Below are 26,427 nucleotides of genomic sequence, written 5' to 3'. Positions count from 1 at the left end.
AGTGTTAAAAGAAGAATAAGAGGAGGAAGGAAAGGACAACAACAGCGACATTAGACCGAGGGCCAGGTTCACACAGATACTTCAGTCTCCTCTGTACTGTTGGCCCAGTTTTTGCTCACATATCAGTCTCACATATCTGAGACTGTTTGTCAAAACTAAAGACTGACTCATTTTAAGCAAAAACCATTAGACACCTTTTTCCCAGGCTACTTCAGGTCTAAGACCAATGTTGCCATGGTAACATGTTAATCAGTGACACCTGTGCTGACCAGTAGCAGGTTAGGATTTAACATTAGAGGGTTTATTGAAGTGTGTCAAAGACGTAGACTATTTGTTGTTCATTATATCAGCATGTGAAAATGTTGACTTTGAAAGGCCTCTAAATTTAATCTGTTGACATTTGGGTTATTAAATTAATTTCAGCAACTGGACGAATGAGAATAACTTTTTAATCAGGAAACTGAAGTAAACTGAAATTAATCAAATATAAAATATGACTATATAAAATATAAACAAACAACCACATGTGTATTGATAACACTAATGATCCTTGTGTTTTGTCTTGTAAGATATGCATTTATTATCACAGAAGATATTTTGAGGTGTCACAGATTCAGGCACATTGAGTTAAAAAATCGACCACTGACAGTCTGTGTTCGCACATCATTTATTTCTCCCAAAGACTCTGTGAGAAGACAAGACTCCTCTAGCATACTCCCAACTGTCCCAGGTACTGAGTCAGAGATAGGATAAATCACAAGTCCATATTTCATACAAAGTATCATGGGAAAAAAGCCTGAGAACCAAGAAACATCATTAATATTACCAGTGCTCTCCTGTGTTGACCTGCCAAAAGACCTTCAGCTGACAGGAGGAACTGAGCTGCAGTTACAGTGAAGTAGACCTGATATTCTATCAGTGAGGGCCATGCAGTAGTGAAATGTAATATTGTGGTCAGTGGCTGCAGCATGTGAGATGATTGCTACACATTGTTGGAAAGCAAGGCTGCACAATGAAGGAAATGATTATGGTTGTCGTGTTGTGGATGGGTTCATTAATAAACCAGTAGAGTGCGGGTAGGTTTCACTCACTGTAAGATTATGTATATTTATATATTCTCCATTACATTTTCAGTAAGACCCGTTATAATTTACATTGTTACAGGAAAAAGAAGTTTCCATCTGTAACAGTGCATTCAAAAGCCTTTCACCAGAGAAGAATGGAGAGCTTTGTTCTTATGTAATATAGGTATGACAGTCTCACCATTCATTCACAGTCCATGGCTGTCAGTTTAGTTTATAGGTGAATAGCAGTGACTGTCAGAGGAACAATAGTGGAAAACATGTGCTTTCTGAGGACAAAATAAGCTTGAGGAAGCAGCTTAAGTCAGGATAGATGGAGGAATCCCTCCCTGCGCCTCACTGACCACTGACTCAAAAATGATTTAATTACTCAATATCTTATATTGGAATGGAAATTCAAATAAAAAATATTGCATTTTATATATAGTATATAAAAAAAATTACACACATGTATGTAACATTTATGAATGAAATCTAGGATTGTGTGTTTTATTATCCACTATAAAACTATTTGTATTTGTAGATGAGGACTTTAGAGTGGTAACAGAAGGAGAGGAGCTTGATATGAGATTAGATAAATAATATTTTTATATAATAGTTAATAATAAATAGATCTGTTATTAACTGAAGCTAGTAAGAAGCAGCCCTCTCCCCTGTGGTTAATGAACTATTATATAAAAGGTAAAACAATTTAAATGACTTTTTCTGCTTTTGGAAATTTTAAAATCTAAACAAATATATTAGCACAGTTTTACAGTCTATAAATATATATTTATATACCTAATACATAACTAACTCAAACCCAGGTATCTGCATTCACGTGGGGTCATTATATCTCCACGATATGAGTCCAGCTGGGTCCTGGAGGTGGAGACATAATGTATGTTATTCTTTAACAGGCTCTTCCTGTCAGAGCCACCCTGCAGGCTGGAACTGCCCGAGGCACAAACATGACTTTCCAGCTGGCAAGTGATGGGCTCTACTGGCCGAATCTTCATCATCCAGCATTTCATTCATTTAAAAAAAAACAGCTTAACGCTCACAACATGGGGGCTGGACGCCAGGCTGGGAGTGAAATATGTGCACTGTGTATAAATTTAGCTTAAAAAGAAAATGTTTCTATTCTAATTCGGGGCGGCTGAGGAATAAAATGTGTAATTGTGGGAAAAGCTCTCACTTTGCTGAAAGCTGAAGGGAAAGTGTGTGTGTGAGAGAGAGAGACAGACAGACAGACAGACACAAAGACGAATAGATAGAAAGATATATAGATAGAGGGAGGGAGAGAGGGAGAGAGTGGGCAGGAGGGACCCGTATTAGCTGAGACACTTGAGTGAGTTTGAAGAATAGGTTTTTACATGCAGAGCAGTCCCAGCTCTGAACTCTGACTGGCAGATAGCATCAGCTCCTCTGGTTTGAATGACGCACACCTGCTTGATTGGACGGATTTAAACACTTGTTTCAGAAGAGTGTCCAAACAAAGCTGAGCTCAGTCGCTTTGGTTTAACTGCCACTAATCTGAAATCGGACAAAAACACATGGATCAAGTTTTGAAAAGCTCCGGCTCCAGCTGTGTGTAATCCTGCATCTGAAACACTGTGGCAGACCTCAGGACAGTTTGGTTTTAGAGCATTGGAAATGTTTGAATGTTTGTGCATTGTCAGGTGCAACATAAGACACAAATGATGTTATTATGGTATTGCTGTATTTTTGTTCTATTGTTTCTTTTTCTATAAGTAAAAAAAAAGAAAAAGAAAAAAAAAATCATGAAAAAATATAAAGTAAATACACTATATACCATATCAGAGTGTTATTGGCTGTTTCCATAATGGTACAAACACTGTAGTCACATTCACACATCAGCCTGTTCAAAGGAAATGCAACCACAAAGTATTTATAAAAGTGAAGAATGGGGGTCACAGCAGTTTCACTCTAACTGTGAGTGTGTGTGATGTGTGTATGTGTGAGCAGTCAGTGTGAGATTGATTGTGACTCACTACAGCAGTTTAAACGTCCTGGTCCGGTTATATGATCTCATGAGGTAAACCTGCCCCCCCTACATATTTTACTATGCACAGACACAACTAAAGCTGGACACCTATTTTGCACACACATACATGCATGCACGCACACACACACACACACACACGCACACACACTCTCTGTGTCTGGCCGAGGGGTCAAGGTGCAGTGACTCTGAGGGTTGTCTAACTGGGCCTCTTGAAACTCTTGCCTTGCATTCCAGCGCCCAAAGGAGGGGGTTGTTTTAGCCAGGCTTATAACCAGAGAGGGAGAGAGAGAGAGAGACGGAGAGAAAGAGTGATAGAGAGTGAGAGAAAAGAAGGGGGGTGGAAAGAAGCTGGAAGGTATTATGCACAGTTTCCTTGCCTTCCTAGAAGCTCCCACTTGTTCACTCCTCTTCAGCCGGACTTTCTTCGACAAAGTGAAGGAAATGCTGAAAACTTGAACCTGCTTTTCTCCGGCTCCTCGGCCCTCTGACTGGCTCGCTTGTTTTCTTCCTCTCTTGCTCTCTACATGTTTTTTTTCTCTCTCTCTCTCTCTCTCTTGCTCTCCCTCTCTCGTCCTCTCCCTGTTCGTCTCTCTCTCTCTCTCTCTCTCTCTCTCTCTTTCTCTGGGCTGTGTGTAAGAGGATCACTTTGTTTCCGTTGCCTTTTTCCGCGGTGCTGCAGACACACATTGAGGGGGATTGGGGCTTGGATTTGAGGAGATACTGACGGGGTTGCACAGCTGCAACAGTCCATCTCGACACCAGGACTAATGCCCCCCCCCTCTCTCTTTCTCTCTCTCCTCTCCTCTCTCTCTCTCTCTCTGTCGCACTCTCTGCTTTTGCCTCTCGGAGGGGTGGGGGTGCCATATGGGAGCTCAGAAAAATGGAAGTGGATCGGAGATAGACAAGAGAGAGGAATCTTTCATTTTTGCGCTCGGCTGTTGGGATCTGTGTGGTGAGTTCTTTTCCTTTTCTCTCTCAGCACTTTCTGGAAGTTGTGCGCTCCCTACCATTTCCCATATGGCTGCATTTCCACTGTGTTTGATTCCCCCTTTTGCTTTTTCATTCATATGTTCAACTGTTAACCTATTATTTGTAGTTGTTTTTTTTTATTATTATTGTTAGATATGTGGTTCTGTTTCCTCTTGCATTCCTCTTCAAAAGGTTCAAGTTCATGGTTCAGTGTTACAGTGAATGTAGCAGCTGTAGGGATAAGAAAGGCTTTGTGCTTTTGAATTTGTAAGTTTTGAGGGTCAAGGTAGAGCGAGGAGGGAGGTGCAGTGGAGGCCGACTGGGGGAAGGGAATTTGGAGGGGTCAAAGAGAACGGCACTTGGCCCAGGCAGCACAATGGCTCTGAAAAGTTTTTAGTTTGCCTGGGATTTGGATGTGGATTTCAGCTCTGAGACGCTGAACTCTGAAGATTCAATCACAACCCTCACACAGTCTCATTATATACACTTAACTATATTACCTTCACAGAAATCTCAAAGCAGAAGACGAAGAATAACCATATAAAATTGTATTGAGAGCCTAGTTTTTCAGTATTTCAACTCTTGGCTCACATTTCTGCAGACTGAGCCTCGATCCAGATTTCACAGGCCCAGGATGATTTACTTCCTGGATTCAGTGTTGCTGAATTGTTACAGATTTTTGGCCGTTGGTTCGTTGCAATAGAAATTCAAACCTTTCATGCAGCTTCACTGCAGACTCAATAATAATAATAATAATAAAAACTTCATTGTGTGATGAATGTAAGACGTCCTCTCAATCAATCCGTGCTTTATTTCGGTTGGCAGCTGTGGGACATTGTGCAGTCATGTTAGTTATGAGGGGAAAAAATTGTAATGGAAAAAAACATTTTATTCTATCAGATTATCAAGCATGTTTTATTTTAGCAAATATCTTTATTTATAATACCAGTGCATATAATCACAGGTAAATTTAGTGTAAGAGTAAACAAAGCATAAACTTCTCCATCTTTGCATTCAGACTGAGTGGAGTGAATCTATTGAACTTCAGAGCTGTGTGCGTCTCATGTTGACGGCTCATTGGCAGTTTGGGGCTTTGACCTCGCTCCTTTATTTCTTTGTGGAGATCTGAACCCATCCCTACGACTGTCTCCCTCACTCCCTCCATCCCTCACACACAGCAGTGACGCTGGAACAAAGCTCCTCCACCTCCTTTAGTAGACTTCCCTTCTCCCCAAAGCTTTCAACTTTTTTTTTCTTTTTTACAAAGCTGAAAACATGTCGGGTTAGGCCTCGTTGTTTGGATGGATTTGAGGTCTGATGATGTATTGTTGAAGTAATGTGATGGAGCTTCGCCAAATCTCCCCGATAAACACACAAACTGTGTCTGCTGCACAATCTAGTTCTCTATTTCAGGCATGTGGGTCACGCTTTAATGAAGCAGCACGACTGCACACCTTAATGAGGACTCTGAAAAGTCACCGTCACAAAGTTGTGTTCTTGTGTTTCAGCCTGTAATGTGACAGCATTTACAAGTAAAAATAGCCTGCTCAGCACCTGAGGACGATTTTATGGATCACTTTCTCACTTTATATATTTCAGATGCAGTGGTTTTCATCTTTTGTATTGCTTATAAATGATGAACAATCATTTGTGAGCCTGAACAAATACAAACTGAGATAATAAAAGACCCTGAATTCTCAGTAGCTCTGGTTTCAGAACAAAGGACCTCAGTGTTTTGTGTGTTGTTGCCACTGCTATGGACCAGTTCATCCTGGTTTATTAGAGTCTTGGAGGTATTTTTAAGGTGTTTTTATTAATAGTGTTAATAATGTGTGTGTCTATAGATGTCTATAGTGGTTCATTGTGCTGTGCGCCAGGTGAAGACGTGCCGTCAGATAACCTGCCTGACCTCCACACACTGTTTTTTTTTTTTTGCCTCTCCCTCCCTCACGTCTCCACTGGTTATAAATTATCCCAGTTGTCTTTTGTTAACAGTGAAAGGAAAGGCTCACTTAGCAGTGATTCATTAGCTGTTACCATGATGCTGCCATGTGACTAACAGAGGTGGCAGTCCGGATGAAAACACAAACTCAGCAAAGAGGAAAGAGGACCTGCATGGTTTAGCTTTTAGCATGGCTGCTCACTAATAGAGAGGCAACATAACTCAGCACCACCACCTACACGTCTGGGAGGGAGTAAACAGGAGTTTAGTAGTAAGCTAATGGCACTTTTGTGTTAATTATGTTTACCTCAATACAACTTAGGGGTCAACCGATTATCAGCATAGCCGATAATGTTGGCCCATATTTGGCATTTTTATGATAAATATTCAGCATCAGCTGCTTTTTTCACCAATAACCAATTAAAAATAAATGTATTTTAAAAGGCGCTCCTTCGGCTCTGAGGCAGCGTCTCTCTGCTTGAAGTCACCACTCTTTGTGGAACAATGTCCCACTCACATCCCCCGCTGAATCAAGATTTGTGTTCAAAAACTTCAGGTCTTTTTTATCACAGATTTTCAGTGTACAAAAAACCAACAGTATACTGTATTCAGTCGAATCCCTGGTGTGTTATTCTAAATTCTGACATTTTTACTGCAAATGAATATCGCTTCTAAATACTGGTTATCAGTTTCTTTGAGAACTAATTATCAGTATTGGTATCGGCCCTGAAAAAACCCAAACCCAAATATACCTCAATGTTAACTGGAGTGGTTCTTGTCATTTTTCCATGACTGGAGGCCTTTTGTTTCGACACAGAATGTTAGTGAACTGAAGAACATACAAATGTAATTGTGTTTAGATGAGTTAGTGACCCTTTTTAAAAAAAATAAATTTGGTTGTACTTAGTTTGATTACAGCCTCGTGGAAGTAACTGTGTTGAGCTGTTTGTGTGGCAGTCACAATAATGTGAGTTTGATGGGGTTATGATTGCATTGTGTAAACACTGTCCTGTTGGCCATTCCATCTCAACAAAGCCTCAGAGCTTCAGGTCTCAGCTCCATCTGAGGGAAAAACCAAACACCTCAGTTTCTTTCTTAGCGGAGGCCGATGGCCAAGACTGGACAAAGGACTGGGCCTCCGGTTGAGTTGTGCTGACTAATGTGGGCAGCCTTAATGACTGTGAATCTGTGGTTTTCCAGGAAGAAATGTGTTGTGGGCTGTTATCAGAATAACTGCTCCAACAATGCAGCTGTTCTTACAGCTGAAGAAGTTCATAACCCTGGAGCCTGAGAAAGCAGCAGCCTGACTGACTGACTCCATCTTGTCTCTTTACAGAGCTTAGACTGCTTCCTTACAAAGACCTCTTCAGTTTGTTGACCAGGCCTGGCCGGCCGCTGCCTCACTGTCCTCACGGTGTCCAGCTCTGAGCTGAAGGAACCTCATAGCTGCAGGTCCAGCTCCCAAATGAATGGTAGACTTGTGTCATGACACAGGACAGTCTATCATGTTGAGCATGCACCTGTTATTAAAATGACATCACATCAGGCATAATCAAAAGATCTTATTGTGATACAGCTTCCTTGCTTTGTTTCCTTTAAACACTACACAGGTGTGTGTTGACCTTGTGTTGTTGGACGTGCTCCTGACCTCTGGGACACACTCCAGCACTGATAAGAAACTCAAATTGCTTCCCTTTGACACTTTTACAGCCCTGTGAGGCGGAGGCCTTGAGGCTGTAGCCATGCTGTGGCTCACCCTAGCAGCTCTTTGTGTGCTGACAGCCGGTCTCCATGGAGGCAACATGCATGGCAACAACATTCCCCAGCGAATATTTGGCATTCATACCAGCAGCGATGGGAATATGCAACAGATATATTACAAACCAAAGTTTTGCTTTGTGTCGGGTAGTGCTTTGCCGCCATGTCGTACCTTAAAACCGTATATCACATACCTAGCTTACTCGTTAGTTTGTTTACGTTACCAAACCTGCTGTGCCACTGTCGTCTTGTTACCAACTGTAACAATCAGAGACAGCAACACATTATCTCGATATCCCAACATGTTGGGTGATGCTTTACCACACGTTGTCCTTCATTTTGCTGTTTTTGTCATATTTGTGTCCCTTTGTGTTGCCATTTTAGTCAAGGGGTTGTGTAGGGTTGTGACGTATACCTCCTTTCCATGCAACATTAGTTGATGCGTTCAGTCGCCGGGCCGACCTCACTCCTAAAATATTGTGTTGTATTTTTGCTGTGTAACATTCACTGTCTGTGTGAAAGGATGATAGGCTACAAACCAGTTTGGAAATAAATATTGATGTGCACAAAAAACACATAAGAGCCTTTATTCTGCACTGTTACTATGACACTGAGATATTTGACTTTTTTTGAGTGACCTTTCTCTGATCATCCTGTGGGCAGTGATTTCCACAGCAGCACAGTGAAACCTGCAGTAACATGTTAAACTTTAGTGTGTAGATGATGAGCAGTGAGTGATCATGAAGAACAACTTCAACTCTGTTCATGAGGTGAAAGAGAATCATGGCTTCATGGACCATTAGCATGACTTACTGTGATGCAGCAGTGCCAGATGGAGGCGAGGTGTCATTCAACACTGCGCGATGGGAGACGATGTGCATCGTGAATTAGAATTTTAAATTCTTCAATTATTAATGAGCGCAGCCAAGTCTGTGGTCATCTCAGTGGAAAGAAACACAGATGTCCAGTGTTTCTGTGATGAAGTGATACACAGTCTGATATTTATGGTTCCAAGTGAAAAAGAAGAAGATCAACGGGTTGATACCGTGTCATAAAAAAACCCGATGACAGCTAAGTTATAGCTTGCGTGTATGTACCCTCACACACACACACACACACACTGACACACGCAGCATGGAATTCTAGCACAAATGGCCCCCAATGGGTTGGTTATAAAGGGGTGATGTCATGTCTGTGATGGAGACTGTGTGTCCCTTTACCACTGATCCATTTCTTATTCAGCTGTCCCCATTAATACAAAGACAGACAGAGAGAGACAAAGAGAAAGAAGCCTTGACTGTTTATCATCATCATTATTATATCTACCATTAAAATGTATTCTTATTCAAAGTTTCATAGGCCATAATTATGGCTATTTAAACACATACAGTATATATTTAAAAAGTGCTGATCTCCTTCCACATTATGAAGCATCTAATTTACATTTCAGGGCTTATTAGTTATGATCTTCCTTAGCGTCTCATCAGTTTTAGAGGCGTCTGTTTTTGGATGGAGGCCAGTTTCTCAGGTCAGGAGATCACAGTCAATTTGTCTACTGTCTCTGAGCTGACAGCAGCTCATCCTCCTTGTTTGCGAGCGAAGTGGGTGCGGGACTCGCTGCAATCAGCCGCCGTGTACGCATGTGTGTCGCAGCCACATGACTCCTCAAGCGGCTCCGGCTCCTCTGCTGATCACACAGATGTGGGGGGTGGGGGGAGGGGGGAGGGGGCCCTGCAGATTGAAGGGAGGGGGGGAAATGGCTTCCATACATTTTTAGTATTTCCTCCTCCGTGAGGCCGGTCCGGTGTGGCGCTGCAGCAGGGTTGTCATGCTGCAAGGAGGGGGGGGGTGGGGGTGGGGTGGGGTGAGGGGGTTGGGGGGTGGAGGCGCTGGGTAATGCAGACACAATGGGCTAAGGCAAACATTAGGAGTGAGACAAAGAACACTCCACTCAGGTCACAGGGGGGCAACTTTTCCCATTATCTGAGGGAAGTGTTCTTAACTGAGGGACTTTTTAAAGCGATGAGCAAATTAGGGGCTGTGCTGAGTTGCTGGTGTGCACCAGGTCATGATCAAAGCCCGGAGAGAGAGAGTGTGTGTGTATGTGTGTGTGTGTGTGTGTTTACAGAGGAACGCTGTAAAGCAGAGGACAGCAGTCACAACACAACATGGGGCTGGCTTCGCACTGAGCATGCTATCATGACCGTGTTATCATTGTCACAGCCAGGGCTTTTACTCATGGGAAGCAGAGGATAACTTCTTTCTCATCTACATTAAAAACACCATGAATGCCATATGTCATAGGGTCAGCTGAGGGCCTCTGCACCATATGCATCCACTTCTGTTTTCCAAATGAGCCAGAATACAGTCGTGGTATCGCTGTATTCAAGATCACAGTCCAGGCTTTGTTCTGTTTTTGTCCCGCACCATAATTATCTACAGTTGTTTCAGCTGAATAACCATTTACATTCTCTCTGGAAAGATCATTGGTATTGTTGTATTAGATCATATTGTAGTATAAGTGTAGCTGTGTTTTTATTGGTAATGGGATAATATCAGGTTTTCATTTTCAAGTGTCAGGCAGCACAAAATAGATCGTCTACAACCAGTTATTACATATCAACTATTAATCTTCCTTTTTTTCCAGTTCCTGTTACTGTGTAACATTGGAAAATATAAAAATATATTAAACATTCTCTATTTGATGTCTTCAAACTGCAAATATGTTCAGTTTACAGATATAAAACAAAGAGAAGAAGAAAACTGAGAATATTGAAGGTTTTTTTAAATTAAAATGATGAATTAATTATCAAAACATTTGCAGATGAATTTAGTGTCGATTGACTTGATCTGTTATTAGATGGGCTGTTGTCAGAGTTCTCACAAAGAGGAGCTCTGAGCATTAACTAAATAGTCTGTCAAGTTGTGCTTGAATTTATTACTTGAAAACAAGGCGTCAATTACATGGTAATTACAGGCTGGTAAAGCTGCTGGCCGACTGCGAGGCACGCCGTAAACACACAGTTTACTTTAAACAGCACAATTATTCACTCTGAACCAAAACAGGAAAAAAAAATCCACCAATAAGAGAGGAAAAAAAACCAGGGAACAAATGTAGATCAACTCTTCTTTTCTTTTTCTTTTTTTTTTTTTTTAAAGACAGCTCAAGTGAATGTCTCGATTCGCATGTGGTCGTCCAACTGTGTGTGCTTTTTTTGTACGAAATCCTATGCGTGTTTGTGTGACTGAAGGGCCATTATGGGACAGGCTTTTAAGGGAGATCTGGGAAGTGGAAACCTAATACTGCCTGACTGCTGCTCTTATGTACATGAACCCCACAGCTGCTGGAGGGAGAGAGAGAGAGAGGGACAAGGGAGAGAAAAGGGGATGGACGGGTGCGGGGGGGGGGGGTAGGGGGGGTGGATGAGAGAGTGGTGCTCAGTAATTAGTTGTCTGGCTTTGTATTGACCAGTCTGGTGCTGAAACCTTAGGGACTGTTAAATTTGCCATTGAAACTGAAAGGATTATGCACCTAAAAGAAATTAAACGGGAGCAATGAATAGATCACGGGCCTCACGGTGGACTGCAGTTTTTTTTTTCCTTCCTTCCCCCGGCCTTCACTCCTCCTCCATTAGACAAGGTTGTATTTTTCTTGCCAAAACTATTGTTTTGCACATTGAACGTAAATTGAAAAATACACAGCGGGGTCAAGACAGTTGTATGTCACCATAATGATAGCCCCTTCTCGAGCTGACCCATTAACAAAGCCATACACTTATTTGCCCTTTTGCCGACTGTCAGATCTGGAGCGCTGGAATCTGTTTATTAAACAAAGACCGAATCCTAAAATCATTTCCGCATGTTAGCCGTTGAAGGGTGCGACGTGTGCGAGGGTGTAATGAAATCTCCTCGAATGTGGACGTGGTGATTGCAGGCAGGAGCTGATGTCTCCAGAGGGAGGAGAGATGTGTGTTTGTGTTTACTCCTGCTGGACGTAACAGTGGGCCCAGTCAGGAGGGAGCAGCCTCCACATGCCTGCCCCCAGGAAACACTACCTGTCATACAGACATTATGTTCCTTTAGAAAATTAAAAATATCGATGACAACGCACAAAAAATACCTGCTTTTTTTTGCGGTGAGTAGCTACTGGAACTTTGCCCTCGGCGGGCCGTGTCTCCGGCGAACTCCAGTGCGGTCCACTTGTTACGTGAATACGGCCCAATCTCATAAACATGATGTAACTACGCGTCTTTTTTCGGTCAATCGTCATGGAAACGTGACGCTCTGTCAGTCGTGTGGCAAGGAAAAAAAATAAAACAGTGAAAACAAATGTATGAACACGAAACATACAAGCCGATGAAACAATGTGTGAGGATGGGGACAGCCTTCCATTCCGAAACACAGCTGTTCCGAAACCCCCCCCCACCCCACTCAGAAACTTCACCCAGAAAAAACAAGACATTTCTTTCCTCTGTGCTTTGGTTGAGTTTAGGCAATAAAGAGTTGGTTAAGTTTAGTAAAAATACCAGGTAGAGGCTTCCCCTGTAGCTTTTTCAGAATAGCGGGGTCTTTAGAAAAAATGGGAAACCCCGCCAATACAAAGAATAGAAGTCGATTTTCGGAACGGCAGGGTTTCGGAAAGGCAGGGTGTACTGTAACCTGTTTGAGAAGTTGTTAAAACACAGTGGAGCTGAAATATTTGAAAGTTTGATGTGAAACAGTTTTTTTAATAAAGTAGTCTATTTAGAAGTCCATGGGTTCTGTTTTTTTACTTTTATCGTGGTATCAAATAAGTATCGAGAATCATGGAAATTCACTGGTGTTGGTATCGACTACTGAAATTCTAGTATTTTGACAAGCCTGACCTGAATATCAATTTTTGGGGGAATGTCAGAGAATTGGTCTTAGAATATTCACAATAATGTTTACAATAATAATGTTGCTTATATTTCCCGTGACCCGTGCACACACATGAAGTGGATGTGTCAGTGCTTTAATGTCAGCCTGCTGCCATGATTCACAAAGGTGAATGATTGAATATTTGAGTTTGTCTTCTGATCTGCAGGTGATGATGTGACACGATGACATCAGTTTGCGTTTTTGGTACTTGAGGTAAAGTGTCCCGTCAAAGCCGCCGTAACCTGTGGGTTGTTGTCAGGGTCTCGTTGCTACGGCCGTTCATCATCGTCTCCTTGTCCTGTTTGTTCTTTTATTAAAAATAAAGTTAGTTGAAATCAGTAGTAGTAGTAGTTGACACTTTGACATTTCAGTTTCTGGACATGAATGTGACTTTTGCCAGACACAGCTACAAAGTGTATTGTGTTTGTCCCATCACAGTCAGGACTGTCATCCCCGTCCCTCTGTCTCAGTGTCTTTAAGAGAGTCAGCCTCAGACCAAACTGTAACACAACCCCGCCCCCCCACTTGTAATGACTTCCAGCATGTGTAAAGCAGGCCAGTGCTTCGGGGAAATTTTAAAAAAGGTGGCTGTAATACGACGGATCTCCTGCTCCGCCGAGTTAAGATTAGCCTTCATCTGCATCGTGGGCTTGAACCTGCTGAACCGTGAGCCTCCAGCGGATCTCATGGATGATAGAGGGGTGATGTCATGTTCTCTCTCTCCCTCTCTCTGTGGCTGTTTGTGTAGCTGGCAGAGGTCGGCGTGCTGCTGGAGAGGGCTGCACACTGAGACTCAGTCAGAACCAGAACAGTCCAGTGGGACCGTGTCCAGAGATTAGGATAAAATCAAGTCTCCTTTATTGAAGCCTGATGCCGTGGAAACACACGCCGTCTTTTTTCTCTGAGAGGTTGTTTTTCTTGTTTTGTCATCGCCATGCGAAATCTGGTACCAACGTTTTATCTTCTTTTTTTATCTGCAGGGTTTAGTGTAACTTTTTCATCTGGACAGAAGTGGGTGCTGTTTGTAGATAATACACGAGGCCTGGATCCTGATTTCGTCTTTGTGATTATCACAGTGTAAATACAGGAGGGCCTCACGCACAGGTGCAGGTGTCTGCATGCAGAAAATAAGTCACTGTCATAATATAACAGAGAGAAATGAATGTTCTTTTTAATTCTATCAGGATATTTAATAGGATAAAGATGTGGACACTGTAAACTTTAGGAAGGCAAGGCAAGGCAAGGCAATTTTATTTGTATAGCCCGTTTTTACAAACAGTTTGTCTCAAAGGGCTTTACATGGCATCGTAACAACATCCTCTGTCCTTAGACCCTCACATCGACTGAGGAAAAACTCCATGGAAACCCTTTTAACAGGGAAAAGTCGGAGAAACCTCAGGGTGAGCAACAGAGGAGGGATCCCTCACCCAGGACGGACAGACGTGCAATAGATGTTGTTACAGACAAGAAAACAGTTTACAGTAGATAGAGGTTTTAGCAAGTTTGACAGATATGACCAGCGTGCTTTAAGACTCTGATTGGGTCTTTCTAAACAAAAACATGTGCACGCAAATCTGGCCGCGCTGCAGTGATCAGCTGTGACACGTCTCATGCCGACAACCGCAGCAGCAGCAGCAGCAGCAGCAGCAGCAGCGTATACATGAGCCCAGAGCTGGAGAGTTCCAACTCCGACTAAATTGACATTAATGCAGTTAACTTGCACATGGGAAAGTTAGAATTAAATCAGTGTGTGTGTGTGTGTGTGTGTGTGTGTGTGTGTGTGTGTGTGTTACCTTTCCTCTGGTGGTTCTGTGGCAGAGCCAGGAGCAGAGTTTGTGATTGCTGCACTGCGGCGACACTACAACTACATCTGGACTATTTGTTTTTTTTTTTACAAAGCTTATGGAGCAGTAATTTGGAATTCATGTTCCTGGCAGTGAATGTATTCTCTTTCTGCTTTATAACAATACTGTGATTTCTTTCACTGGAGTGTGACAAGATTGTAGATATCCTTTGAAATGTTTTTGTAATTTAATCCAGGGTGAAATATTTGTATTGAGACATTGCAGGCCGGTGTTATCATCAGTAATAAAATATAACCAGGTGGAACAACAGAAACACAGATTATTTAATGCAGAATAATTATCAGGCCTTTGATATTTGTTAAAATATCAGTTTAATTCTGCATGTACTTTGTATCAGTGTTTTAAAGAGGAGATAAAGCTCCTCTGATCATATTAAAGCTGATTTTCTATTGAATCTCTGACTCTAAATGTAAATGAAGGTGAATGTGTCTCTGATGTGGTGTTCATGTTAAAAATGTCCCTTGGTGTTGTTGGGCTGGAGATGCTGCAGTGGTCAGGCCTCCTGCTGCTGAACCACAGTTAGACACCTAGCTGACTGGGGGGCGGAGGTGTGTGTGTGTGTGTGGGGGGGGGGTCTGTCTCCCTTCCCCTTGTCCCTCCTGGTAATAGATGGCCTCTCCACCCTGAGTGTGAGTCCATGTTTAAACAGTTCGTGTCGGTGTGTCTGTGGCTGAGCGACACAGGGGGACAATGGGAGTGTGTGACACTGTGTCAGTATGAAACACACACACATGTGTGTGAGAGTGTGAGGGCACGGTGGTGGTGACGCTGCTGCTGGTGCAGGTGGCAGAGAGGGGACAGGGACACGTCCAGGGTATGCAGACTTGTGCTGTTGTGTGTGTGTGTGTGTGTGTGTGTGTGTGTGTGTGTGTGTGTGTGTGTGTGTGTGTGTGTGTGTGTGTGTGTGTGTGTGCGTGTGTGTGTGTGTGGTTGCACCATGTGTGTGTGTGTGCATCACATTCATGGTCGTCTCCTTGCTTCCTGCTGTTTGTCTTTCAGGACAAGTCCTTTGTCTGACTTAAACCTTTAGACAGAGGGGCTGCGCCATCGCTTGCAGAGCTGTGTGTGTGTGTGTGGAGGGGGGGGGGGGTCCAGTCGTGATAAAACATCTCTACATTTGTTAATGTATTTTCATTCATAAGCTGCTGGGCTGACAGCAATATTGTCCTATGGGTTTGGATATATGGAGAGAAAATAGAGTTTGTGTGTGTGTACTTGTATAGCTATGTGAGGACCATATTTGAGTTTTAAACCATCAGAGTGGGGACCTTTTGGGACTGTGAGGACATTTTGGCCGGCCCTCACTTTCTCAAACCCCTTCCGAGGGCTGTTTGAGGATTAAGACTTTATAATGACTAGGTTATTATAATGAAGTTTAAGTTAGGTTTAGAGTAATGGTTCAGGTTAGGCATTTGTTTTGAATGGTTAAGGTTAGGGTAAGGGGCTAGGGAAAACACTATGTCAATGAGTGTCCTCACAAAGATAGCCATACAAACGTGTGTGTGTGTGTGTGTGTGTGTGTGTTGTATTTTCCCTTCATTATTCTAATATCTAAATCTTCTTCTGATGCCAGTGGTGTGTTATTGTCCATGGGGGAGGAAGCTGTGTGTCCTGGCTCATGTGTGTGTTCTGCCTCTGTCTTATCAGTGCGCTGGCTGCTGGGACAAGGACCCTGCTTGTTTTTTTTTCCTTTAGCATATTCCACATTCATATGGAAATGGGGGGGGGGGGGGTCTCACATCAACTTGATCTGGCCATGAATAGCTGCCAGTGTTTGGACTGACCCGGAGCCAGCTTAAAGCCACTGCTCAGCCTCTGGCCTCACACCACAGAGCTGAGGACCAACAACATTTTCAGCACAAACACACACACACACACACACACACACTCTGCGTCCTCACGAACATACGCTTATACACTGAAGATGAAAAAAACAGATGCTCATAATTGCACTCACACAATTAGATACACTTGAGCACCTGGGAACAGTGAGCACCATCTCACTCACACACACACACACACACACACACACACACACACACACACACACACACAGAGTCAGGATAAATCCCAGGCAGACAGCAGGACTGCAGCACGCTCCTCTTTTTTTTTTTTCTTCTCTTAAATCTTGTCCTTTTTATTTTCCTCCTCCTGATGAAGGACCAGCAATGACATCACTCCTTCATCAGAGGAGGAATTCTTCTATAAGCTTTAATTTATGTTGTTGTTTTTTCTAAATACATTTAATGCCAGAATAATGAAGTGCATACATTTTACAGAACGATTCATTTATTTCATTACAGCCAACAATTAGATTTAATTCTTATATTAATGATTCATCTGCATTTGGGTTAAAAAGAGAAAAGAGAAGTAATGAAGGAATTTTGATCTGTTTTTTAAAACTAGTGACTGCAATTCAAATAAAAATCCACATCTTAGTGTAAAATAAATATGTTTAATTTTATAAGAAAAATGCAAACATGAAAAACAAAAAAAAACAAAGATTGAATCTGTTGCAGTTCTGTGTGGATAGAAACTCGTCCCTCCAGCTGAGACAGAGCACACGCAGGCCTCGGCCGGATTTACATGGTTTGCTCTCGCTCTGCTGTTGGTGAATTAATATTGTATTTGAGCAGCTTTGTTTTTTAATACATTTTTAGTGTGTTTCTCCTCTTGAGCGGCTCCGGCACAATGGTTCCCTCCAGACCGGTGCTGCTGTCGGACCTCAGCGCCGGCTGGATCTAGCAGCAGGGATCCATCAGAAAAGATTTGTCTCGGTGGATCTGCTGGTTTTTTGTCCTGCAGGATTAGGACCCACCACCCAAACTGGGCCCGGCCTTGAGTTCCTGGAAGTGTGTCTTTTTTCTTTGTTTCCAAACATCTCAGACTTATCTCTGGAATCTGACTCTGTCCACTGTTTTATTTTACATTTAGAAAACACAAAAATATGATGAAAATTAAAAACAAAATAGATCATTTTAAAAATGAAAAATGTAATTTTTATATTTAGATGAATTAATTACCAAACTGCTGTTAAAAAATCAGACAGAGAATAAAATGATTTTTTGTTTATTTTATATTTAGATTTACAGAGACTTTTTGATTTATAACAATAATTTATTTTCATTTTAAAAGTATTTTACATTTTTATTTTAAATTGAAAGAAACAGGTTCTCTGATGATTCCATGTAAATATTTTAGATAATGTCATTTCATAAGAATATGAACACACTATTCTGTCAAATATTTTATTTATTCTACATTTCCATGATATTTACATTTTACATTTTCATATTGGATGGCTGACATCAGTTGCGGTGTGATGCGCAGGAGGAGCTGCAGCACGGCGTCTATAAAAAGAGCAGTGTGTTGCAGGAGGGCCTCAGTGTGTGTATGCTGTTTTGTTTCTCCATTAGCGCCCATTGAAGAGACGATGAGTTAGAGAAGCAGACGACGTGCTTGTTAACACAGGCATTAGTGAATCAGTGTGTGTCTTTGTGAGGGGAGGGGGACGCTCCTCTAGTGTTATGACGGGGGGAGTCTTTCACCGACAACACACTCCCCTCCAACACCACAAGTGTCCGGCCGCTGAATGGAGGAGGATTTGTTGCCCTACACCTCATTAAAGGCAGCGCTGAGGAGCCCGTCTAGTCGGAGGACTCTTTGTTCTGAAGCACCTTGGACAGATTTAAGTTTGACTATGTGTGTGTGTGATGTCCAGATAAACACACACTGATCACAGCTCTTCACTCTGATCTACTGTGTTTGATGCTGCTCTTCATATTTCACACACACCATCACCAGGGCCGTTGCATAGGGGAGAAAGGTGATGGGGCCCACAGCCCAGTCGGGCCCACAAAAGACTGATTTTTAAATTATTATTTTTTTTACTAAATTGCTCTCATACACAGTCAATCAAAAAAAAAAATTTGCGATGAAAAGTCAGGGGTTGGGGGCCACTTCAGTATTTTTTCAGGGGGCCCAGAATTCCTAGTAACGGCCCTGACGATCACAGTCCTTATTACGTAAAACTGTCCTGTTTCATTATTCTCTCTAATTAACCCTCACAGTTTAAAGGTTGTTGTTGTTGTTGTTGTTGTTGTTTTAGGAGTCAGGTGTTGTGTGCTGGATGATGTGCTGAAGATGTTTGAGACCTGCTCAGCTCTGTGGGCTGTGAGCGGGTGGGGGGGGTGTGTGGGTGGGGGGGTTCAGGAGATTATGATGCTCTCTGAGCTTTGTGCAGCAGCCTATGGGTCTGACCTGAGGGAGGGAGACGGTGGGGAGGGGGGGCACCGGCACATCATGAGTAATGGTGTCTGGTTAGTTCAGCTCACAGCCTTTGTGTGTGTGTGTGTGTGTGTGTGTGTGTGTGTGTGTGTGTGTGTCATAGAGGTTATAGCAGTGTCACAGTGGTGAGGTGACATCCTGCACACAATGCTTTTTATTTAAAAAGTCTATTTTTTATCATAGATAGATAGATAGATAGATAGATAGATAGATAGATAGATAGATAGATAGATAGATAGATAGATAGATAGATAGATAGATAGATAGATAGATAGATAGATAGATGCTCCATCTGCATTCAGACAGACGGTATTGGGATGAGTTGAGAGATGAAAGCTGCTGGAAGCTCTCATCCCTCGCTCCCTCACACACACACTTGTATTCGTGAGCATGGCTGCCTGGTAATGATGCATGTGTGTGTGTGTGTGTGTGTGTGTGTGTGTGTGTGTGTGTGTGTGTGTGTGTGTGTGTGTCTGTTGGTTGTGGCAGAGCACGCAGACTTCGGCGTTGGCCTGCCACTGTCTCCAGGCAGGTTGATGGTGATAATGGGATGCTGGTTTACTTGTGTGTATGTCCCAGGGTACATCTGCCAGAGCTGTGTGTGTGTGTGTGTGTGTGTGTGTGTGTGTGTGTGTGTGTGTGTGTGTGTGTGTGTGTGTGTGTGTGTCTATGTGTGTGTGAGGTGCAGAGAGACGCTGAGTGGTGAAATGAAATCCAACACTGCTTTTCTCTTTTTTTTTTGTTAGATTCTTCTTCCTGCTCGTGCTGTGTGGTCTGACCTCTGCAGGATTTCAAATTAAAAGTGTGATTTCTCTTTTTATTTTACTACAGAAACACAATTTTGAGAGTTTAAATAAAATGTCAGATCGTGCCTGGTGTTGGTGCGTAACATGAGACATGAAGATTGAGTGTGTGTGTGTGTGTGTGTGTGTGTCTGTATGTCTGTTTGTCAGTGGGTTATATGGTTCAGATGATACCCCCCCCCACTCCAGCCCCCCATCTCCACCATTGTTCCTGCACAAATAAGCCAGCTCTATATTCATCATGCTGTTGCTGTAGTTATACCGCAGGTGATTTTATTTTATTTTTCATCTGAATAATGTTTTGTAGATTTTATAATCCATCTTCATTTGTGTTTATTTTTCATTTTTTTAAGCCGAGGGAAAGAATCAACAGTAAATTATGTCTGATAATAATCTAATTCAGTTCTCTCAAGGTTAGTTATGTTATTATGTTTGAACTTCATTTATAAAACGGGAAAAAAAATGTAGTTTCATAATTAATTTCCATGTGTATTTCTGACAGTAATACAGCAGCTGCAGGTTTGTTTAGATTGGAACATTTCTTCTGAGTTATTACTTCACTTTTTTTAAACTGGGTGAATTGAAAAGCTTCTAATCAAATATGTGAGAATTGTAGTGGAAGGGTTTTTTTTTTCTTTCTTTCTTTTTTTTTTTTTAACGGCGTTTGTGTTTAATCATGTGTTTTCACATGGAGCTCCTGCTGGACCTGGTCTTGGAGCAGTGTCCCGGTGGCAGTGGGCTGTGGAGGTGCAGGCCTGCTGCTCAGTGTGGGAGCAGCTTTAATTGTTGTGTGGACACAATGCCTTTGCCTTCTTACTTCACTGGTTCCTTTGCTTTCCTTCCTCTGCCTTTGAATTTGCTCATTTTCTGTCCTGTATTGTTCCTTCCCGCCCTCTGATTGGTCCCTGCATAGCAACTTGAAACATGGAGCATGGAAGCTGCTCCTCTCTGCACACTTGGTTTTGTTAAAATGTATTTACCAGCACATATTCACTATTAGTTTTTTATCCTGGACTTTATTTTGAATACAACTTGAATTATCACTATTTATTATAATTAATGTATCAGACATATTTGAAGATTTCTTTCTCAAAATCTCAAAATAAAATTCTCCAGATAAGACAAAAGTCAGATGCAGATTTTTTAGTGTTTATTAATTAGATTCTGGACATTTACAAAATTTGACATTTAACGTTTAGTAACATACAAACGAAAACAAACAAGGAATTCTCTTTAAAAAGAGAATGAAGTGGGTGACACCATGATATATTATAAGTCTATGAATCATATTCATGACAAATAGTCACTGAGTCTGCCACCGCGTCCCTGATTGAACAATATTGATATGTTGACATTGATCCTTTCACCTTTTACTAAAACTGTCAGTGACGCCCCCCCTCCTCCCCACCACTATCGCCCTGTCACATGCATCTATGCAGGAGCATTTAATGCAGCAGGTCAATATGCAAACACACACACTCATGTGAATGTAAAGTGTGTATATAATTTAAGTGATGAGTGCATCTCAGCAATTGTGGTTAATTACCATGACTTTATAAACTGAGTGTGTTTGGACTTGAAATGATGTCCTGTAAACATATACATATGAACAAATAATCCAGTTGTTTAATTTTAATTCTGTATTTTTTCAAAATGATAAAATGTAGTTTAACCAGCAGCTTTAACAAAATCCTACTTTAAGCTTTTTCTACGTTTTATTTCTCCAGGATTTAATGAGGGTGTAGATTTATTTTAGGAGTCAAATAAATTAATTTAAAAATGTTAAGTTACTGATAATGTCAGTGACTAATTTCTTTATTCATTATCAACTCAAATATAGATTTTATTACACTTCAACATGGTCTCATTGTCTTTGTACAAATGTGTTTAGTCAATATATAAAACATCACATATAAGCAATACATTCCAACTCATAATGAAATGTAATACATGTCATTCAGCATCAGGACATTAGACCACATTAAAATTCAGTTGAACAGGAATTATTAAAGGCAACAAAAAAAAAGAAAAAATGTTTTTTTTTTTGTTTTTTTTAAGTGCCATATTTAGAGGCAGTGATAAAAGGAGTGAGCAGTGGGCCCAGAACACTGACTGGAGGAGAGAGGGGGAAATGCTTGCTAAGCTATCCGTTTCACACACACAGGGACAGAAGGTTCGATATTCATTCGATCGATGAATGAAAAGGCACAATGGCAAAATTGGACGGGCTCCTTTTCAAATCCACGTCTCCAATGTCCCCCCCGCCCCCCTATCCGCCACCACCCCTCCACAGTCTGCAGTCGATGGGCGGCTGGTGTGGCAGGCAGAGAGAGAGAAAGAGAGAGAGAGGAGAGCAAGGGTTACATCAAGGCTGCTCCCTGGACCGTGCAAACAAGTCTAGACCAGTGACCTGTTCAATGGCTCCTTTTGAGGAGCGGGGCAAGTTCGGTCAGAGCGAGGAGAAAGGCAGGAACAGCCTCTTTTCACTGCTGAAGCAGCTCACAGCTCGCGATCGACAGGAGGTAAGGAGGGCCGGGAGGGCAGGCATCTGCTTCCATGGTTACGGGCCGGGTATGGGGACCCTACTATTGAGGAAGCCCCGTTCTCATGCTCCCACAGAGGCAATGTCACGCATTTTAAAAATGCGTCAGGCCGGGGCGAGGACCACATCCACCAGCGGCAGAGTTGCTCTTTGAGGGAGGAAATAAAATGATAGCATGTCAGTTTGAGGAGGGGGGGAGGCGGGGAAAGGGGGGCGGGAGGAAAAAAATAGTAGGGGGAAAGCTTTAGGATGGGAGGGCAAGCATGTGCTAGGGAGACATAAGAAAGAAATGCATCACATGATCTCGGCAAATCCTAATTCTAAGTGTGATTTTTTTTTTAACAGCGGCGGTGATGTGAAATGTGCAGGGTGCAGATTTTGTGTTGCTGCTGTGTGAACCGGTATTGTTCTGTGGAAGTCAGCGGCTCCCATGATTTATCCTCTGCGGGAGCAAAGGTCAAGGTTTATGTGGTGAACTCCTTTGTTGAGAGGCAGAGATATCATCTTAATGAGGGCTCTCCCCCCCGACCAGCAGCGCTCATATCTGAGACATGACATAAAAAAAAGAGGAAGGAAGGAACACGTTTTTAACTTCTTCACAGGGATTTATTATTTTTAATAATGTCAGTGTTTACAGGCAGAGAGAGGAATGTGAGGAGGTGAATCTCTCTGTTTGTTTGTTGATTTGTTTGTGTTTGGGCACAGTGTGTGTATTTGTGAATGTGTGCGCGCTGAGATGAATGGATGCTTTTCTCGGGTGAAGGAGGGTTGTTGTGTTGGAACGTTGAATTTGGTCATGCAGCTGACGCTTTACCCCCCAACACACTCCAAACAGAGCGGACAGATGGCCGGCCCTCAGGAAGGGCTCGGGGCGGTGGATTTGCTCTCAGACCGTGGGAAAGTCTTTGGCTGACTTCACCTGCTTTAGGGATCTGATGTGACTGGATTAAATGCCAATGAAAGAAGTGAGAAATGTGCAGCACGGTGCAGCAGGCTTTGTCCACATGCACACATCTTCTCTTGTCATGTTGAAGAGAGAGAAACTGGGAAAAAACAGATCCATTAAAAAAAAAAATCATTTACTATTAGAATTTTTTTTTTCTAAGCAGCAAATATGTAAGATAATATTGTGTGTGTGTGTGTGTGTGTGTGAGGGAGAGAGAGATAGGGGAGACAGGGTGGATGGGTTCATTCTATTTTCTGCTTGTGTCTTTGTAATCCTAATTGGAAACACTTGATCCTCAGTTTGTTGGGACATTAGACATGATGTTTGGCCATCTCCCTCTCTGCTTTTGATTATCTCTCTCTCACACACACACACACACACACACACACACACACACACACACACACACACACACACACAGAGAGAGAGAGAGAGAGAGAGAGAGATAGCTATGTGCACACTTTGAGTTATTGTTGTTAAAATAGAATGAGGCTGTTTGTCAGGCTACACACACACTTCTAATTCATACTCGTAAGAACTTACGGATCGTGCTTTTAATGGGCCATTAATTATCAGTGTGGATTAACTGCACTAAAACATTGTGTTGTGCTCCTTTGGCCTAGTGGATGCGCATGTGTGTGTGTAACTTTATGGTCTATTACATATTGGAGGAAAAAAAAAAGAAGAAGATGATTCTTCCTGGTTTCACTCTGGCAGACCGAGTGAAAAACACACAAAATATGTCTGTGCGCTGGCAGAAAAAATGTCCACACAGTTGTGTTTGTGTCACAAGCTGTGGTAGAGTCCTGACCACAGGGAGCCCTGATTGTTGCTGAAATCCTCCACTGCAGTCTGACTACAAAAAGACATTATCTTCCATACAAGTAGAGAGCATAAGAGTTCAATTTGGACACAAGTCAAGTGCTCTCCATCCAAGAAGTGTGCGTGTGTGCATGTGTGTGTATTGTGTGGAGGAGGGGGCTGTGGTAAATCAAATGAGGGGATATGTATGTGGAGCAGTGGAATTAGAGTTTGACAAGAAATGTTAAGTTGACTCAAGAACGTAGTAGGTGTGTGGATGCTCCTGATTCCCGCAAGTGTGTGTGTATGTGTGCATTGAGGATTAGCCCATACATCATCTGATATCATATCCAGGGCCCCTGCTAGGAATTCTGGGTCCCCTGAAAAAATACTAAAGTGGGCCCCCTGCCCCCCTGACTTGTCGACTTTTTTTCTTAGACTGTATTATCATTTTTTATTTAGCCTACTTTGTTTTGATGCTAATGCAGCATTACTATGAGTATTAGTCAGGGTCTTATATTATTATTATATATATTATATATTATTATGCAGAATAATTCAGTCATTCAAAGATTAGACTAATGGGGTTTTTTGTGGGCCCCTAGAATTATCATCACCTTTCTCCCCTATACAACAGGCCTGATCATATCTGATTTTTTTTATTTTTTATTTAACCTTTATTTAACCAGGCAGAATCAATTAAGAACAAGTTCTTATTTACAATGATGGCCTGACAAGAGGCATAAGCTTCTTGAGGGGGAGGGGGAGGGGGACCGTGACGTAGAAAAGATAGGTTAAAAGACAATAGCAAATATGCACAACTATACAAACATTCAGCAGAAAACAAGGCATAAAAGTTAATAACAAGGATATTCAAGCATTGCACCAGAGCGGTGACACTGGTTCCATTTTTTCATTTTTATTTTTTTACCTCAATAACCGAGCACAGAGAACTTTGTCATCTCTTCTAACTGACTCTAGATTTCATTCCATCCCTCTCTGTCTAAAACACTATTGGCTAATTGGGTTACTAGAGCTCGTTTCCCATTTGCTCACACACACACACACACACACACACCGTATATAAATACACACTCAGAGACATTTTGTGCTCTGGCCTCGCTGACCTGTTCACATCATGGTTTATTTTTACAGTGGTAATTTGCTATTGGCCCAATGGTATGGTTTCAGAGGCCCACATCATTAATCATGGAGGGCATTACTGCAGTATAATTACACTTTCTCCCAGTCAACCGCCAACAACACTGGATGTGTGTGTTCCCTATACCTCTGCCTATAGCACAAACACACACACTGTGGCAGCACAGGAGAGAGCTGCAACACTACACAGCAGAGAGTAATAAGATATAATACACTCATAGAGAACGCAGCAGTCAATATTCTTCTTAACCACATGTGAAGGCTGAGCGAGGCTCTTTAAGTGAAATGTGTTGGTGCCGATCCACACCGCGGGGACGTCCTCTCAGACGTCTTCTGGAGGTGTTTGTGAGAAGTTAAGACAATAGCTGACGATAATTGAAACTGCAAAACACCCCGGGAAACAAATGAATGTGTGTGTGTAGGAGGTGTGTGGAGTGGAGGAATCACTGGTGATGGCTGTGTTGTAACCTCTTTAAGATGATTATTCCACACAAAACGCACCCCTGGGGTGTGTGACACATTTGTGAATGAGCTCTTCCGCGGGATTTAACGGGTTAACGGCAGACAAAGGGAGCTGGGACCATGTAGCCCAGCAGGGGAGACCCCAGTGGAAACACCAGGCTGCCTTATAATCCCTGCTCGCTCCCATCCTGCCTGCTCACTGCACTGAGACATGTGTTCTGTAAGGCTCTGTGGCTTTGGGCTGAGACCTGGCTGCTACATGTTATATCTGTAGAATTACACACACACACACAGCACCTTTGGCCCATTTGAGGATATTTCACATTATTTGAACACACAGATGATAATCTAGAAGAACTAGATGAACTGTGTGAACTGTGGACAGTAACCTGACCAGCTGTGATTGTACTGTACGATGCTCTATCATCCTTACTCATCGCATTTCCTTCAATGAAATGTGATGAGTAAGGAGAGGAGGCAGGAGAGAGTTAAATAAACATTCTGTTTAACTGATTGATTATTCATGTGTAAGTTGTTCAATAAAAGTATGATCTAAACATTTGTTTCTATTATTCTATTTAGTCTTTGAGAGTGTCTATTAAAGCAGAATGACTCTGTAAATCTGTAAAGGTAATACGCACACTTAAACATTTGCTTATTTATCGCAAGTCATATCGTCACGGCAATGTTGAACAGTGTCATCAGACATTTTGCTCATATCGTGCAGGCCTCGACAGTAAGTGTCTGCTGGAGACCGCTGAGCTCCAGTAGAATGAGTTCCATCAGTTTGCAGCACGGTCACAGTCTATAGCTCCCATCTGTTTTATGTGATGTCAGAGCTGTGTGCTTGTTTTAAAGAGATGAATCCAACAAGTTTTATTTAAGTCGACACTGGAGCTCTG

At 42.2% G+C, this 26,427-nt stretch overlaps 1 long non-coding RNA gene across 1 annotated transcript in view; it reads left to right on the top strand.

The window, feature by feature from the left end:
- Positions 1-3,337: 3,337 nt before the first annotated feature.
- The window catches only part of LOC146975012 (uncharacterized), a 44,568-nt gene continuing 21,478 nt past the window's right edge, over positions 3,338-26,427 (top strand). Inside the window, exon 1 of the long non-coding RNA XR_015037571.1 lies at positions 3,338-4,042. This is a non-coding gene — a long non-coding RNA (uncharacterized LOC146975012). The remainder of the gene's footprint in view (positions 4,043-26,427) is intronic.

Source organism: Trachurus japonicus, chromosome 14 (genome assembly GCF_045865225.1).
Source record: "Trachurus japonicus isolate A0001 chromosome 14, Traja_1.0".
Classification (NCBI taxonomy): domain Eukaryota; kingdom Metazoa; phylum Chordata; class Actinopteri; order Carangiformes; family Carangidae; genus Trachurus; species Trachurus japonicus.
Note: the sequence above shows the minus strand (reverse complement) of the source record. Positions and strands in the feature narration are given on the sequence as shown.